The sequence below is a fragment of the Heptranchias perlo genome, chromosome 14 (assembly GCF_035084215.1).
Source record: "Heptranchias perlo isolate sHepPer1 chromosome 14, sHepPer1.hap1, whole genome shotgun sequence".
NCBI lineage: Eukaryota > Metazoa > Chordata > Chondrichthyes > Hexanchiformes > Hexanchidae > Heptranchias > Heptranchias perlo.
The window spans coordinates 61,441,285-61,458,391 of record NC_090338.1 but is presented as its reverse complement, the minus strand read 5'-3'; the positions used below and the strand labels follow the sequence as shown (position 1 = coordinate 61,458,391).

The 17,107-nt window shown below is 48.6% G+C and overlaps 1 protein-coding gene and 1 long non-coding RNA gene across 2 annotated transcripts in view; one reads left to right on the top strand and one right to left on the bottom strand.

Moving 5' to 3' along the window:
* LOC137332573 (fibroblast growth factor receptor-like 1) overlaps positions 1–17,107 on the top strand; it is a 142,052-nt gene that overhangs the window by 48,750 nt on the left and 76,195 nt on the right. The window lies entirely within an intron of this gene.
* On the bottom strand, positions 11,002–16,415 carry LOC137332174 (uncharacterized). Its single transcript, XR_010965608.1, has 3 exons — positions 16,344–16,415; positions 15,314–15,423; positions 11,002–11,262 (listed from the first exon to the last, which is right to left on the bottom strand). It is a non-coding gene; the product is annotated as an uncharacterized lncRNA (long non-coding RNA).

Genomic DNA, 17,107 nt, shown 5'->3' with positions numbered 1-17,107 from the left:
GGTTCAATGAGGAGTGAAGAAGAGCATGCCAGGAGCAGCACCAGGTGTACCTAAAAATGAGGTGCCAACCTAGTGAAGCTAAAACTCAGGACTACATGCATACTAAACATCGGAAGCAACATGCTATAGACAGAGCTACGCGATTCCATAACCAACGGATCAGATCAAAGCTCTGCAGTCCTGCCACATCCAGTCGTGAATGGTGGTGGACAATTAAACAACTAACGGGAGGAGGAGGCTCTGCAAACATCCCCAACCTCAATGATGGCGGAGTCCAGCACGTGAGTGCAAAGGACAAGGCTGAAGCGTTTGCAATCATCTTCAGCCAGAAGTGCCGAGTGGATGATCCATCTCAGCCTCCTCCCGATATCCCCACCATCACAGAAGCCAGTCTTCAGCCAATTCGATTCACTCCACGTGATATCAAGAAAGGGCTGAGTGCACTGGATACAGCAAAGGCTATGGGCCCCGACAACATCCCAGCTGTAGTGCTGAAGACTTGTGCTCCAGAACTAGCTGCGCCTCTAGCCAAGCTGTTCCAGTACAGCTACAACACTGGCATCTACCCGACAATGTGGAAAATTGCCCAGGTATGTCCTGTCCACAAAAAGCAGGACAAATCCAATCCGGCCAATTACCGCCCCATCAGTCTACTCTCAATCATCAGCAAAGTGATGGAAGGTGTCGTCGACAGTGCTGTCAAGCGGCACTTACTCACCAATAACCTGCTCACTGATGCTCAGTTTGGGTTCCGCCAGGACCACTTGGCTCCAGACCTCATTACAGCCTTGGTCCAAACATGGACAAAAGAGCTGAATTCCAGAGGTGAGGTGAGAGTGACTGCCCTTGACATCAAGGCAGCATTTGACCGAGTGTGGCACCAAGGAGCCCTAGTAAAATTGAAGTCAATGGGAATCAGGGGGAAAACTCTCCAGTGGCTGGAGTCATACCTAGCACAAAGGAAGATGGTAGTGGTTTTTGGAGGCCAATCATCTCAGCCCCTGGGCATTGCTGCAGGAGTTCCTCAGGGCAGTGTCCTAGGCCCAACCATCTTCAGCTGCTTCATCAATGACCTTCCCTCCATCATAAGGTCAGAAATGGGGATGTTCGCTGATGATTGCACAGTGTTCAGTTCCAGTCACAACCCCTCAGATAATGAAGCAGTCCATGCCCGCATGCAGCAAGACCTGGACAACATCCAGACTTGGGCTGATAAGTGGCAAGTAACATTCGTGCCAGACAAGTGCCAGGCAATGACAATCTCCAACAAGAGAGAGTCTAACCACCTCCCCTTGACATTCAACGGCAATACCATTGCCGAATCCCCCACCATCAACATCCTGGGGTCACCATTGACCAGAAACTTAACTGGACCAGCCATATAAATACTGTGGCTACGAGAGCAGGTCAGAGGCTGGGTATTCTGTGGCGAGTGACTCACCTCCTGACTCCCCAAAGCCTTTCCACCATCTACAAGGCACAAGTCAGGAGTGTGATGGAATACTCTCCACTTGCCTGGATGAGTGCAGCTCCAACAACACTCAAGAAGCTCGATACCATCCAGGACAAAGCAGCCCGCTTGATTGGTACCCCATCCACCACCCTAAACATTCACTCTCTTCACCACCGGCGCACAGTGGCTGCAGTGTGTACCATCCACAGGATGCAATGCAGCAACTCGCCAAGGCTTCTTCGACAGCACCTCTCAAACCCGCGACCTCTACCACCGAGAAGGATAAGGGCAGCAGGCACATGGGAACAACACCACCTGCACGTTCCCCTGCAAGTCACACACCATCCCGACTTGGAAATATATTGCCGTTCCTTCATCGTCGCTGGGTCAAAATCCTGGAACTCCCTACCTAACAGCACTATGGGAGAACCTTCACCACACGGACTGCAGTGGTTCAATAAGGCGGCTCACCACCACCTTCTCAAGGGCAATTAGGGATGGGCAATAAATGCTGGCCTTGCCAGCGGCGCCCACATCCCATGAACGAATAAAAAAAAAATCAATCCTGGAGGGGATTGATTACCATACATCAACAAGTTTTTGGCTCTTTTGAGAGCTGAAGAATTCTGCTGCTGTATTTCTGCAAGACCCCAGCCAGGCCTCTTCCACTGCCTTGGAATGGCATGGCACCTTTCCAGTACTCTGGGCCTCCATTGGGGCAGGCGCCACTGATACACCCTTGAAGACACCAGCCGTCCGCCCCAACTGTGATAATAAGCCAACTACAAAATATGGGTATAGGATCTGCATCTTTGGGGATGGATGGTCTTAGGCTTTTTAAATTTGAGCTGATGGGCTGTTGACACTGGAGGGGAAAAAAACCCTGGCTTGTCCAGTCAAGTTTACAGCTTTGATCATAGAATCATACAGCACAGATGGAGGCCATTCGGCCCATTGTGCCATGACACTTTGTCATGTTATTAAAGATTTCCTAAGAATTACAAAGATAATTCCTTTGAAAGTGCCCAGTAACATAACCACTATGCAAGTAGCATAGTGGTTATGTTACTGGGCGAGTAATCCAGAGGCCTGGACTGAAATCCAGAGTCATGAGTTCAAATCCCGCCACGGCAGCTGGCGAATTTAAATTCAATTAATTAATTAAATTCAATTAATTAAATAAAAATCTGGAATTAAAATACTAGTATCAGTAATGATGGCCATGAAACTACCGGATTGTCGTAAAAACCCATCTGGTTCACGAATGTCCTTTAGGGAAGGAAGCCTGCCGCCCTTACCCGGTCTGGCCAATATGTGACTCCAGACCCACAGCAATGTGGTTGATTCTCAATTGCCCTCTGAAATGGCCTAGCAAGCCACTCAGTTGTAAAATCTTGCTACGAAAAGTCATAACAAGAATAAAACCGGACGGACCACCCGGCATCGGACCACGAGGCACCGGACACGACAACGGCAAAACACCAAGCCCAGTCGACCCTGCAAGGTCCTCCTTACTAACATCTGGGGACTTGTACCAAAATTGGGAGAGCTGTCCCACAGACTAGTCAAGCAACAGCCTGACACAGCCATACTCACAGAATCATATCTTTCAGCCAACGTCCCAGACTCTTCCATCACCATCCCTGGGTATGTCCTGTCCCACCGGCAGGACAGACCCACCAGAGGTGGCGGTACAGTGATATACAGTCAGGAGGGAGTGGCCCTGGGAGTCCTCAACATTGACTCTGGACCCCATGAAATCTCATGGCATCAGGTCAAACTTGGGCAAGGAAACCTCCTGCTGATTAACACCTACCGTCCTCCCTCAGCTGATGAATCAGTCCTCCTCCATGTTGAACACCACTTGGAGGAAGCACTGAGGGTAGCAAGGGCACAAAATGTACTCTGGGTGGGGGACTTCAATGTCCATCACCAAGAGTGGCTCGGTAGCACCACTACTGACCGAGCTGGCCGAGTCCTGAAGGACATAGCTGCTAGACTGGGCCTGCGGCAGGTGGTGAGCGAACCAACACGAGGGAAAAACTTACTTGACCTCGTCCTCACCAATCTACCTGTCGCAAATGCATCTGTCCATGACAGTATTGGTAGGAGTGACCACCGCACAGTCCTCGTGCAGATGAAATCCCGTCTTCGCACTGAGGACACCATCCAACGTGTTGTGTGGCACTACCACCGTGCTAAATGGGATAGATTCAGCACAGATCTAGCAGCTCAAAACTGGGCATCCATGAGGCGCTGTGGGCCATCAGCAGCAGCAGAATTGTATTCCAGCACAATCTGTAACCTCATGGCCCGGCATATTCCTCACTCTACCATTACCAACAAGCCAGGGGATCAACCCTGGTTCAATGAGGAGTGTAGAAGAGCATGCCAGGAGCAGCACCAGGCGTACCTAAAAATGAGGTGCCAACCTGGTGAAGCTACAACTCAGGACTACAGGCATGCTAAACAGCGGAAGCAACATGCTATAGACAGAGCTAAGCGATTCCACAACCAACGGATCAGATCAAAGCTCTGCAGTCCTGCCACATCCAGTCGTGAATGGTGGTGGACAATTAAACAACTAACGGGAGGAGGAGGCTCTGCAAACATCCCCATTCTCAATGATGGCGGAGTCCAGCACGTGAGTGCAAAAGACAAGGCTGAAGCGTTTGCAACCATCTTCAGCCAGAAGTGCCGAGTGGATAATCCATCTCAGCCTCCTCCCGATATCCCCACCATCACGGAAGCCAGTCTTCGGCCAATTCGATTCACTCCACGTGATATCAAGAAATGGCTGAGTGCACTGGATACAGCAAAGGCTATGGGCCCCGACAACATCCCAGCTGTAGTGCTGAAGACTTGTGCTCCAGAACTAGCTGCGCCTCTAGCCAAGCTGTTCCAGTACAGCTACAACACTAGCATCCACCCGACAATGTGGAAAATTGCCCAGGTATGTCCTGTCCACAAAAAGCAGGACAAATCCAATCCGGCCAATTACCGCCCCATCAGTCCACTCTCAATCATCAGTAAAGTGATGGAAGGTGTCGTCGACAGTGCTATCAAGCGGCACTTACTCACCAATAACCTGCTCACCGATGCTCAGTTTGGTTTCCGCCAGGACCACTCGGCTCCAGACCTCATTACAGCCTTGGTCCAAACATGGACAAAAGAGCTGAATTCCAGAGGTGAGGTGAGAGTGACTGCCCTTGACATCAAGGCAGCATTTGACCGAGTGTGGCACCAAGGAGCCCTAGTAAAATTGAAGTCAATGGGAATCAGGGGGAAAACTCTCCAGTGGCTGGAGTCATACCTGGCACAAAGGAAGATGGTAGTGGTTGTTGGAGGCCAGTCATCTCAGCCCCAGGGCATTGCTGCAGGAGTTCCTCAGGGCAGTGTCCTAGGCCCAACCATCTTCAGCTGCTTCATCAATGACCTTCCCTCCATCATAAGGTCAGAAATGGGGATGTTCGCTGATGACTGCACAGTGTTCAGTTCCATTCGCAACCCCTCAGATAATGAAGCAGTCCGAGCCTGCATGCAGCAAGACCTGGAAAACATCCAGGCTTGGGCTCATAAGTGGCAAGTAACATTCGCGCCAGATAAGTGCCAGGCAATGACCATCTCCAACAAGAGAGAGTCTAACCACCTCCCCTTGACATTCAACGGCATTACCATCGCCGAATCCCCCACCATCAACATCCTGGGGTCACCATTGACCAGAAACTTAACTGGACCAGCCATATAAATACTGTGGCTACGAGAGCAGGTCAGAGGCTGGGTATTCTGCGGCGAGTGACTCATCTCCTGACTCCCCAAAGCCTTTCCACTATCTACAAGGCACAAGTCAGGAGTGTGATGGAATACTCTCCACTTGCCTGGATGAGTGCAGCTCCAACAACACTCAAGAAGCTCGACACCATCCAAGATAAAGCAGTCCGCTTGATTGGCACCCCATCCACCACCCTAAACATTCACTCCCTTCACAAGATGCACTGCAGCAACTCGCCAAGGCTTCTTCGACAGCACCTCCCAAACCCGCGACCTCTACCACCTAGAAGGACAAGGGCAGCAGGCGCATGGGAACAACACCACCTGCACTTTCCCCTCCAAGTCACACACCATCCCGACTTGGAAATATATCGCCGTTCCTTCATTGTCGCTGGGTCAAAATCCTGGAACTCCCTTCCTAACAGCATTGTGGGAGAACCGTCACCACACGGACTGCAGCGGTTCAAGAAGGCGGCTCACCACCACCTTCTCGAGGGCAATTAGGGATGGGCAATAAATGCCGGCCTTGCCAGCGACGCCCACATCCCGTGAACGAATAAAAAAAAATTAAAAAAATGTGTATGTTTGTATTTAAACTAGTCACCTGTCCTTTTTTAACGCAGCTCTGTAGTTTGATCATTGATAGAATGGACTGATCGTTCTGATGTTTTCCACTGACAGCAGTCCCATGTGTCTGACGTGTACAAGCCATGTGACATTACATCTCAGAGGAACACTTTGGCGATGGTGTCCTTTGCTCAGATGGAGTCGACTGACTCTTTCATCTTTCTGTATTACCGGTTGGTACAAGGTGTCCAAGTCCCTGGGCCAACCCAGTACCCCACAACAAACACACTTTCTTTTTCCAGCATTGCCGATAGATCTAGCCTAGGCCTCAGTCAAGCCCAGCCAGCTGGCCCTGCTCCAAGTCCCCTTCTGGAACCTCTTATCTGTCAGTGCTTCAGGCCTGTGGAGAATGTTCAGTTCAAAGTTTCATGAGGGAACTTCAAAGTGTTGCGGAGGTCAGGCAAGCGATGAAGAAATAACACTGGCTTCACTCTCGGATTTATAAAATCTGTTAAAAGATTGTGGGTTGGGTAACATAACATTTCACACATAATGGGTTCCTTTATTTATTTCATCTGTACCTTGCACTTTTTAAAAATTATTTTCTCACAGTGATACGTCTTTGTGTTTACATTTTAAACCCAATTTGGTTTCTGTGTCGTCCCCTCACACAGTGCTGCTGCTTTGATCCAATACCTTTAGCTGGGAGGACCACTGCTGGCTCTCCACCACTCTGCCCCATTAACTCAAGGGTATAGCACAAATTGGTACACATTTCGAAAGATCAATTCCTTTTTTTTCATTCCAGTGAGACTGGGTTAGCACATTGATTGAACTTTCACCTCAGGTACCCGGGTTTGAATTCAGGTGGGCCCCCAATTTTCGTCTCCGCTACAGCCCATGAGCATGTTTATGGGGTGCCGTTTATCGGGAACATTTGCAGCGATCTCTTCTGTCTGATCTGTGCCAAGCTTGCGCTCCTGAAAAAAAAACGGGGCCAGGAAGTTTCCGCCTGAAACGACTGTGTTCCAGCCTGCATTACCCCGAGGGGTCCCCACACCCGATATAACAAGGGTCCAGGGTTGCTAGGTGCTGAGCTATTGATGGCAGTTTGGTTAAAGGGCCTAGTGAGAAGCTGTATTCAACATTTTTAAGCCAAATTCTGCAATTTTTTAATTAAAATTGGGTTTTCACTTAGGTTTTCACAGGCCTTTGTGCCAGTTATTAGGAGGCCTTTTTTCTGCCACCGCCACCATTAATGCCACCAGTGGGTTTCCCAATGGGAATTCCCCTTCCTAAACTTTTGGAGGAAGACCAAAGGAGGAACTCCAGGCAGATCAAACTACACCACGGGTGTTCAGCAACCACCAGCTGATACCAATATCTATAGGCACAGGTGCACATAGCTGGCTTTCACAGAGGATTAGTGTATGTGGAGACTCCAATCTCCTAGGTGGGTGGTGACTGCGTACACAATGACACTGACATGTGAAGGCTGGATGGGTCTTCGGAAACACCCGAATCACAGTAAGCCAGTGCTGCTGTGCAAAAGAAGGCAAGCCAGGGTGATTCAAGAGCCAGCGTACCCAGCCTGGCCACACCTCCAAAGATGCTACCAACCATGCAGGTACTGATGGCACTTGTCTGCCTAAAAATGGATAAATCCCCAGGCCTAAAAATGGATAAATCCCCAGGCCCGGACGAAATGTGTCCCAGGCTACTGTGTGAGGCAAAGGAGGAGATTGCGGGGGCTCTGACACATATATTCAGAACCTCTCTGGCCACAGGGGATGTGCCAGAGGACTGGAGAACCGCTAATGTAGTACCATTATTCAAGAAGGGGAGTAGGGAAAAACCGGGGAACTACAGGCCAGTGAGCCTAACATCAGTGGTAGGAAAATTATTGGAAAAAATTCTGAAGGACAAAATTAGTCTCCACTTGGAGAAGCAAGGATTAATCAGGGATAGTCAACATGGCTTTGTCAAGGGAAGATCATGTCTGACTAATTTGATTGAATTTTTTGAGGGGGTGACTAGGCGTGTGGATGAGGGTAACGCAGTGGATGTGGTATACATGGATTTCAGTAAGGCCTTCGATAAAGTCCCCCACAGGAGACTGGTCAAGAAGGTACGAGCCCATGGAATCCAGGGTGCCTTGGCACTTTGGATACAAAACTGGCTAAGTGGCAGAAGGCAGAGGGTGATGGTCGAAGGTTGTTTTTGTGACTGGAAGCCTGTGGCCAGTGGGGTACCACAGGGATCGGTGCTGGGTCCCTTGCTGTTTGTGGTCTACATTAACGACTTGGATATGAATGTAAAAGGTATGATCAGTAAGTTCGCTGATGATACAAAGATTGGTAGGGTGGTAAATAGCGAGGAGGATAGCCTCAGTCTGCAGGACGATATAGATGGGTTGGTCAGATGGGCGGAACAGTGGCAAATGGAATTTAACCCGGAAAAGTGCGAGGTGATGCACTTTGGAGGGACTAATAAGGCAAGGGAATACACAATGAATGGGAGGACCCTAGGCAAGACAGAGGGTCAGAGGGATCTTGGTGTGCAAGTTCACAGATCCCTGAAGGCGGCGGAACAGGTAGATAAGGTGGTAAAGAAGGCATATGGGATACTTGCCTTTATTAGCCGAGGCATAGAATATAAGAGCAAGGAGGTTATGATGGAGCTGTATAAAACACTGGTTAGGCCACAGCTGGAGTACTGTGTGCAGTTCTGGTCGCCACACTACAGGAAGGATGTGATCGCTTTGGAGAGGGTGCAGAGGAGATTCACCAGGATGTTACCAGGGCTGGAGCGCTTCAGCTATGAAGAGAGACTGGGAAGATTGGGTTTGTTTTCCTTGGAGCAGAGGAGGCTGAGGGGGGACATGATTGAGGTGTACAAAATTATGAGGGGCACAGATAGGATGGATACTAAGGAGCTTTTTCCCTTCGTTGAGGGTTCTCTAACAAGGGGACATAGATTCAAGGTAAAAGGCGGGAGGTTTAGAGGGGATTTGAGAAAGAACTTTTTCACCCAGAGGGTGGTTGGAGTCTAGAACTCACTGCCTGAGAGGGTTGTGGAGGCAGGAACCCTCACAACATTCAAGAAGCATTTGGATGAGCACTTGAAATGCCATAGCATACAAGGCTACGGACCAAATGCTGGAATATGGGATTAGAGTAGACAGGGCTGATGGCCGGCGCGGACACGATGGGCCGAAGGGCCTCTATCCGTGCTGTATAACTCTATGACTCTATGACTCTATAACCGTGTAGAGCTAACTTCACAGGATCCTGGTCAGCAGAGAGGCAGCTGCAGAGCCGTGCCAACTGCTGCAAGGGCACCTGCGGCTCTCCACCTCCTTGCTACCATGCTGACCTATGGGGCTGATACCATGAAGTGACAAGCGGGGCCACTTTCCTCTCAACCACCTCCAGCAGCACCGCCTCCAGTAGCCATCAAACAAGGTGTCAGGTGTCGGGCTGCTCCATCGTTTGCTGGTAGAATCGTGCCTGTACTTGGACTTCCTTTCCCTCGATTTTTGCGAATCACTTCTTAGCCCTCGATTTTAAAATGATCATCCTCATGTTCCAATCCATACATGGCCTCGCCCCTCCCTATCTCTGTAACCTGTTCCAGCCCTACAACCTTCTGAGAACTCTGTTCTCCTCCAACTCTGACCTCTTGTCCATCCTGCACTTCCTTCACCCCACCATTGGCAGCCGTCCCTTCAGCCATCCAAGCCCTAAGTTCTGGAATTCCCTCCCTAAACCTCTCCACCTCTCCTCCTTTTCCTTAAAACCTACTTCACCTGTCTTAATGTGATCGGTGTCTTTTTTTTGTCTGGTAACGCTCCTGTGAAGCGCTTTGGGATGTTTCACTACGTTAAAGATGTTATATAAATATAAGTTGTTGTTGAATTTCCTCAGAGTTTCTCCCGCTCCGCTACGGTTACTTTGGGGAAAGTTTGGTGGGAATTGGTGGGAAAAACCTTGAGGAAATTTCCCCCCTATGTGTCTAATTCCTTGGATTCCTTGAAACCATGCCTCACTTATACCATGATGTGGAGATGCCGGTGATGGACTGGGGTTAACAATTGTAAACAATTTTACAACACCAAGTTACAGTCCAACAATTTTATTTGAAATTCACAAGCTTTCGGAGGCTTCCTCCTTCCTCAGGTGAATGTGGAAATGAAATCCTCGAACCCTTCGCATTTATAAATCACAGAACAATACCTGGTGATTACAGATAGTCTTTCCAACTGCCCGTTGCCAAGGCAATCACAGTGTGCAGACAGAGAGGTGTTACCTACAAGGCCACCGAATATACAAACAACCAAAAAAAAACAGAGAGAGAGAGAGGCAGAAACATAGAAACATCTGGAAGGAAAAGAAAGACAGCAAATGACCCGTTATATTAAAAACAGATAACATTTGTTCGATGGTGGGGTTACGTGTAGCGTGACATGAACCCAAGATCCCGGTTGAGGCTGTCCTCATAGGTGCGGAACTTGGCTATCAATTTCTGCTCGACGATTTTGCGTTGTCATGTGTCTCGAAGGCCGCCTTGGAGTATGCTTACCCGAAGGTCGGTGGCTGAATGTCCTTGACTGCTGAAGTGTTCCCCGACTGGGAGGGAACCCTCCTGTCTGGCGATTGTTGCGCGGTATCTGTTCATCCGTTGTCGCAGCGTCCGCATGGTCTCACCAATGTACCATGCTCTGGGGCATCCTTTCCTGCAACGTATGAGGTAGACAACGTTGGCCGAGTCACAGGAGTATGAACCATGCACCTGGTGGGTGGTGTCCTCTCGTGTGATGGTGGTATCTGTGTCGATGATCTGGCATGTCTTGCAGAGGTTACCGTGGCAGGGTTGTGTGGTGTCGTGGACGCTGTTCTCCTGAAAGCTGGGTAATTTGCTGCGAACGATGGTCTGTTTGAGGTTGGGTGGCTGTTTAAAGGCAAGTAGTGGAGGTGTGGGGATGGCCATAGCGAGGTGTTCATCATCATCGATGACATGTTGAAGGCTGCGGAGAACATGGCGTAGTTTCTCCGCTCCGGGGAAGTACTGGATGACAAAGGGTACTCTGTTGGTTGCGTCCCGTGTTAGTCTTCTGAGGAGGTCGATGCGATTTTTCACTGTGGCCCGTCGGAACTGTCGATCGATGAGTCGAGCGTCATATCCCATTCTTACTAGGGCGTCTTTCAGCGTCTGTAGGTGTCCATCGCGTTCCTCCTCGTCTGAGCAGACCCTGTGTATTCGCAGGGCCTGTCCATGGGGGATGGCCTCTTTGACGTGGTTAGGGTGGAAGCTGGAAAAGTGGAGCATCGTGAGGTTGTCCGTGGGCTTGCGGTAGAGTGAGATGCTGAGGTGCCCGTCTTTGATGGAGATTCGTGTGTCCAACAAAGAAACTGATTCTGAGGAGTAGTCTTATACCAGTACATGAAAGTCTCTTTGCTACCTGTAAGGGTCTGATGAGGGTCATAGAGGCCATAAAAAAGGCAAATGGGATTCTAGGTTTTATACATAGGGGCATTGAATGTAAAATCAAGTAAGTAATGCTGAATTTGTACAATATACTGGTTAGGCCACAGTTGGCGTATTAATTGCAGTTCTGGGCAACTCATTACAGAAAGATATTAACACCATAAAGGGTACAACAAAGATTCCCTAGCATTACACCAAGAATGAAAGATTACAGTTATTCAGAAAAATTCAACAACAACAACATTTATACAGCATTTCTAACAGAAAAATGTCCCAAGGCGCTTATCATTCTCAATCTTAGTGACAAAGAAGTCCATGAATTTCTCATACTTGTTGGAGGTGATGGGGATGGGGGGAGGGGTGGGGGAGAGGGGTTTATGGAGACGGTCGATAGTGGTGAAAAGAAGCCGGGGGCTATCACTGGTCTCCATGGTGGTCCTGGAGTACTGTGCAGTTTTGGCCGAGATAGTGAGGCCCAATAGCACTTGGTGTGACCCAGCCAGATGATGATCAATGGCTAAACCAGTTGTGTGCCAGACACGTTCATGTCTGCACCCCTTGGACTTGAGATGGGGGCTATACCAGGGGGAATAACTGGGATGGGAGAGAGCTACGGTTTTGCTGGGGATAAGCGCATCAAAAGTAGAGAAAAGAGAGTGCTTGAGCAGATCGATGGCTGCAGAAGTCTCTTGGTGAATGGAGGGCCAAAGTCTAGACAGCTGGCAGCCTAAAAATGCAGTTGTAAGTGATTTGGGGAAGAGTTTTTTTTCCCAGAGGCAGGTGCAGAAGAAAGTGGGGTTGGAAGAGATAGGGGGATGTGGGTGGTGAGGGATACAAGGAAATGTTCAGAGATGTGGCAGAACATATAGCCAGGCAGAGAGACTTCAGTAAGGGGCAAGGCATTGCCACATTTTGGAGGGAAATGCGGAGAGGGGTGATGATTGTTGATCCAAGTGGGTAATGTTGGGTGGAGTGAATGGGATGGGAAGGGGGATGGTGAGGTATGCTTCCATTGGGCACGCTTGGCGAGAAGATCAGCGAGAGGGGAAAATGAGAGTTGGGGTTGCTGGTCTAAAAGAAGCAGCAACAGGTGCCTCAGTGGGTCCTTCAGAGAATGGCAAGAGAGGCATAAAGGATAGCTGTGGGCTTATTCAAGGGAGATTCAAGCCTGGGATGGCAGCAAGAGAGTAGGAAGGCAAAGGAGTAATGATGGGTTGGGGCAGGGGTTAGGAGGGCAAAGTGCCAGAGGGGAGAAATGAAGGGTGGCCTGACTGGATGACAGGATGGAGAGGAGACAGGAGAGAACAGCCCGAAAGGGGCCAAGAGACAAAAAGAAAAGGGAGATAGAAGTAATGGGTCCAGAGCAGCAGCCAAAATGTGCATGTGAATAGGTTGCATGGGCATAGCAGAGATTAGGAGAGCTATATCCTAGTTGAAAACAGAAGAGGGGGACAAGACGATTTGAAAAGTCCAAAATTAATGTCCGAGGTCCTGTCGTGGGATGAATTGGACGTAAACAGACTGGAGTGAGCTTGGAGCATTGATGAGCCAGTGTCCAGGTTCAGAGATAGTTGTTAAGGCCCCGTCTGCTCTCAAGGTGTACATAAAAGATCCCATGGCACTATTCAAAGACGAGCAGGGGAGTTGTCCCAGTGTTCCGGCCAACAGGCCAGATGCCAGACTCTGAGGGCCTGACCCATTGGCCTTTTCCAAATGGTTGAGAGTGAAGTGAGAAGCTGTGAATCAGTGGGAGGGAAGCAGAGGGAGGGAGCGAGCGGAGTACAGCAAATGGAACTCTGAATACCTGTGGGATCAGATTTACTAACTATAGTCCATTCTGATTAAAGCTATTGTCTTTTTAAAAAAACAAATATTTTTGCAACAGTTACCTTCCTTCATATCCTGCCTAAATTTATCATTTTCAAAGAAACCCACAGGGTTCCTGTCTATCACTGGGCCTGGGATTCTCCCAATCTAGCAATACTCTTGGTATTCCTCACTCTGGGTCACAGTTGTAATGTTTAGCTGCTAAAATGGATCTGTGTTTAACCTCTTCCCCCCCCCCCCCCCCTCCCTTTCAGGCCACAGTTTAGGTACTCCTGCGAGGAAGTAGTCTGTAGGGAGTCTTCCAGGGTTTTATGTTGGACATATTGAACTGAGGCTCACATTACTGACCACTCCCTATGAGTGTGCTTTCAGATGCCCAACACCTAGGTAAACAATAGCAGAGACCCAGGGATCGCACACAGAACCCTTGTCACTGTTCTCTGGCTTTCTGGAACATATCACATGTCATCACATGATTCTCCTGTCTTCTGAATATGTACTCTATCCGACTGAAATTCGGGCTATATTTATTTAGCATGGAACAGGTGAACGAACAGTATATAGTGCAAACATTATGTGTTATTGTAATTATAGATTTTATCATTCTGCTCAGTATATTTAAAATAACAAGGATGCATCTCCTGAGCAATCGCTCAATGTAACATTGATCATGAAGAACGGCTTGTTCACGTCTTATGTGGCAAAACACTATCATTGAGTTGGAATATCCCAGTCTCTCTGCTGGTCTCTGCCTGACTGTTGCAGGTTTCTGGCCACACAGCTGTCCATAAAAGGGCTGTCTCTCTCTCTGCTGTCCTTATGCGTTTGATTTTCTCCCTATGCTGTCTCTCTATATGCTGTTTCCATGGCTCCTCGTTGTCTACGGTCACGTACCTGCTCTCCTTTTCTCTCTCCTGTCTTTCTTAGAATGTCCGTCTCTTTCTCTTTTGCATCTATCTCAGCTTCTCTTGCCTATTTCCATGGTTTTATCTTGTAGATGTTCATGTCTCTGCTCTTTTTCTCCCTCAGCTGTCGGTTTGCGTTTCTCTCTCTGTCGTCCTTCCCTGGGTCTGTCTGTCTGTCTCTATCGGGGGAATTCGAACTCCCAGGTGGGAAGCCACAGCTGCAGCAGGAGGCTCGGTCCATTTTAATGGTCGGGCCTCATTAACATTCCACCGGGCATCCAGAGGCAGCTGGCAGGCTTTAGGCCTGCGAAGTTCGGGCGGCCCAGAGACCGGCAGCCAGGTAATCGTGGAGGGAGGGAGGGGGGATGTTGGGAAACCTTCATGGATCAGAAGGGAGGGAAAGCTGGGTGGCAGCAACCCAAACTTGCTTTGTGGGGCCCACTCCTGCTCGTTAGGACAGCACGAAGATAGTTTGAAACTCTCCCGACAGGGCCTCCACCGGGTGTCTGTCGGGTTTAACTGAGCGGAGTGCCCAGGGCCCAGGCGGTTAAAATCGCATTGGGGTCTGAATGACATCAGAGGACCCCAACTTAACGTATTCCTGAGGTTCCCGCCTGAGTCAGGCGGACGTCTGAACCGCCCAAGCAAACAGCGGCATTAAAATGGCCGAGGGTGGGGAAAGGAGCGGTTAGTCCACACCTTGGAAGTTAACTCCATTCCACCCGGCTTCCGACAGTTAAAAATTCCCTTTATGTGTCTGACTCTTTTTTTTTCTCTGCTCTCTGTCTCTTTCTCTGCCTGTCTTCTCTCATCTCTCTCAACCCCTTTCCTGGTTTTCATTCTCTCTCTTTCCATGCCCCCTTTTCTTTGACACCACTGTATACTTCCCTCCAATCTGAAAAACAACCGTTCATCACCACTCTCTGCCTTCTGTCCCTTAGCCAATTTTGTGCCCACACTGCCACTGTGCCTTTAATCCCATGGGCTTTAATGTTGCTAACAAGTCTATTATGTGGTACTTTATCAAATGCCTTTTAAATGTCTATATGCACAACATCAACCGCACTACCCTCATCAACCCTCTCCAATACTTCATCAAAGACTTAAAGGAGGCCAGAGAGAGTTGGAAAGGTGGAGAGGCAGAGAGGTTTAGGGAAGGAATTCCAGAGCTCAGAGCCTAGGCACGACCGCCATTGGCGGAGCGATGGAAGTCAAGTTGCACAAGAGGCCAGAATTGGAGGAGCGCAGAGATCTCGGAGGGTTGTAGGGCTGGAGGAGGTTTAAGGCAGTATTTTGTCCTCACCTCCTGTGTGAGACTTTGGGATCCGAGGAACGTGAGACGGGGAGAATGAAGCTGGCGTCTTGGGTGTGCATGTAGGCAGCGGGCTCCCAATATTCAGCCTGCAAGAGGATCTGAAAACATGAAGAATTAAGAGAAATATTATCGTTGGATCAAGATGATGGATGCAAGTGTTATGCCTGGCTTGGGAATTCTAAATCATATGAGGAAAGTGGAAATGATTTGATATATCGGAATTCCATTCTGGGATTATGCAGGAATTGCACTTGGATCAGATCTGTGTTTATCAGGCACGGACTGAAGAAATAAATAATCTTGAACAAGGAGCTGGCGGAAGAAAGAATTCTAAATAAAATCTTTGTTCTTATTATTAGTTATTTTACTTTTTTTTTCTTCCTGTATATTTTTTTTCTCTCTCTTCCATTTGCAAAACAGCCCAATTCATGTTAGGAAGAAGAAAGAAACCCAAAAAGGTCATTGCTCTCTCTCTGGCTCAGTTGGTAGATGCATTTCCCACTGTGGTATTGAGTGGTCGAGTCCAGAAGTCGCTAGGTTGGGGCTCTGGTCACTTGTTATGTGTCTGCTGTCTGGAACTCCATCTCTAAATTCCTTCACCTTGTCACCTCCCTTCCTGTTTCCAAATGCTACTAAAAAACCCTTCTCTTTGACTGATTGTGCTTTCAGTTCCATCCCCCCAGCTCCTTTCCCGTTCTCCCCTCCCGTTCGCTGTTTGCTGTTTTTCTCCACTCTGTACAGAGAGTCCATTCTGCAAACGGAGTGTGCTGTAGGAATGTAAATTGTCACTCTGGTCTGTGCTGAGTTTGCTGATCTCAGTTGAATCGACAGTACAGTTGGCCTCAGCACCCCCCCCCCCTCCCGGGTGGGAAGGGGGGAGGGACAAAAAAATAATTGTGGGGGGAGGTCCCCAGTTCCCAGTCCCCAGTCCCGACTGCCATCTGGCGATCTCTGTTGGTAAGTGAACATGCGCTGATCTATGGCGAGGGACACGATCGCCCTCTGTTGTAATGCTCACCCTGGTTAAATAACGCACTGTCTAATCTCACACATGAAGAATGGCTGTTTGGATGAGGTACCATAGGACCATTGGCACCTGTGAAACCAAAGAACAGGAAGAGTCGGCACCAATTGGGGAAAGGAGGGAAAATGGGAAGTGATATTTAAAGAAAAGAGATCAACCATAGGGATTTGGGTCCATTGTCACAAAGTCCTGGTAATGATTTTGAACATAATTCCTCATCTCCCCCACCCCAACCACAGAAATGATCAATCATTAACAAACTATCTTCATAAATGATTCATTCACATCTTAAGTGAAAATAAGAGGTTGCTGTTTGGAATAAGCTGGTAACGCAACAGGAAATGATTTGAATAGATGTGATGGTGCAGCAGCTTCCAAGGTACACACTTGCCAGGTCTCTGGCATAGGAATATTCCAACATAAATGTAGCAAAGAACCTCCAGGGAGGGAAAGTCAGAACTGGGAGCGCAAAGAATGAAGCGCGAGGGAGGAAGAGTGCGGGTATCGCCACTTCCAAGAAACACAGACTTGAAGCTGAAATCCATTTCAGTAAAACATCACATGATGTTTTCACTTTCCGTTAACCTTTGCCCTGCTGAATAAATAAGGAGTGTGCATGGATGGTTGGCACAGCAAATGCTGTGAGAAGCACTTTATGAACCAGGATAATGTATCACTGTTGTGCACAAAAATGTCATTTTTTTTAATATGAAAATAAAAAGGAATTGGGTGGGTGGTCATATTCAAGTGTGAATGCT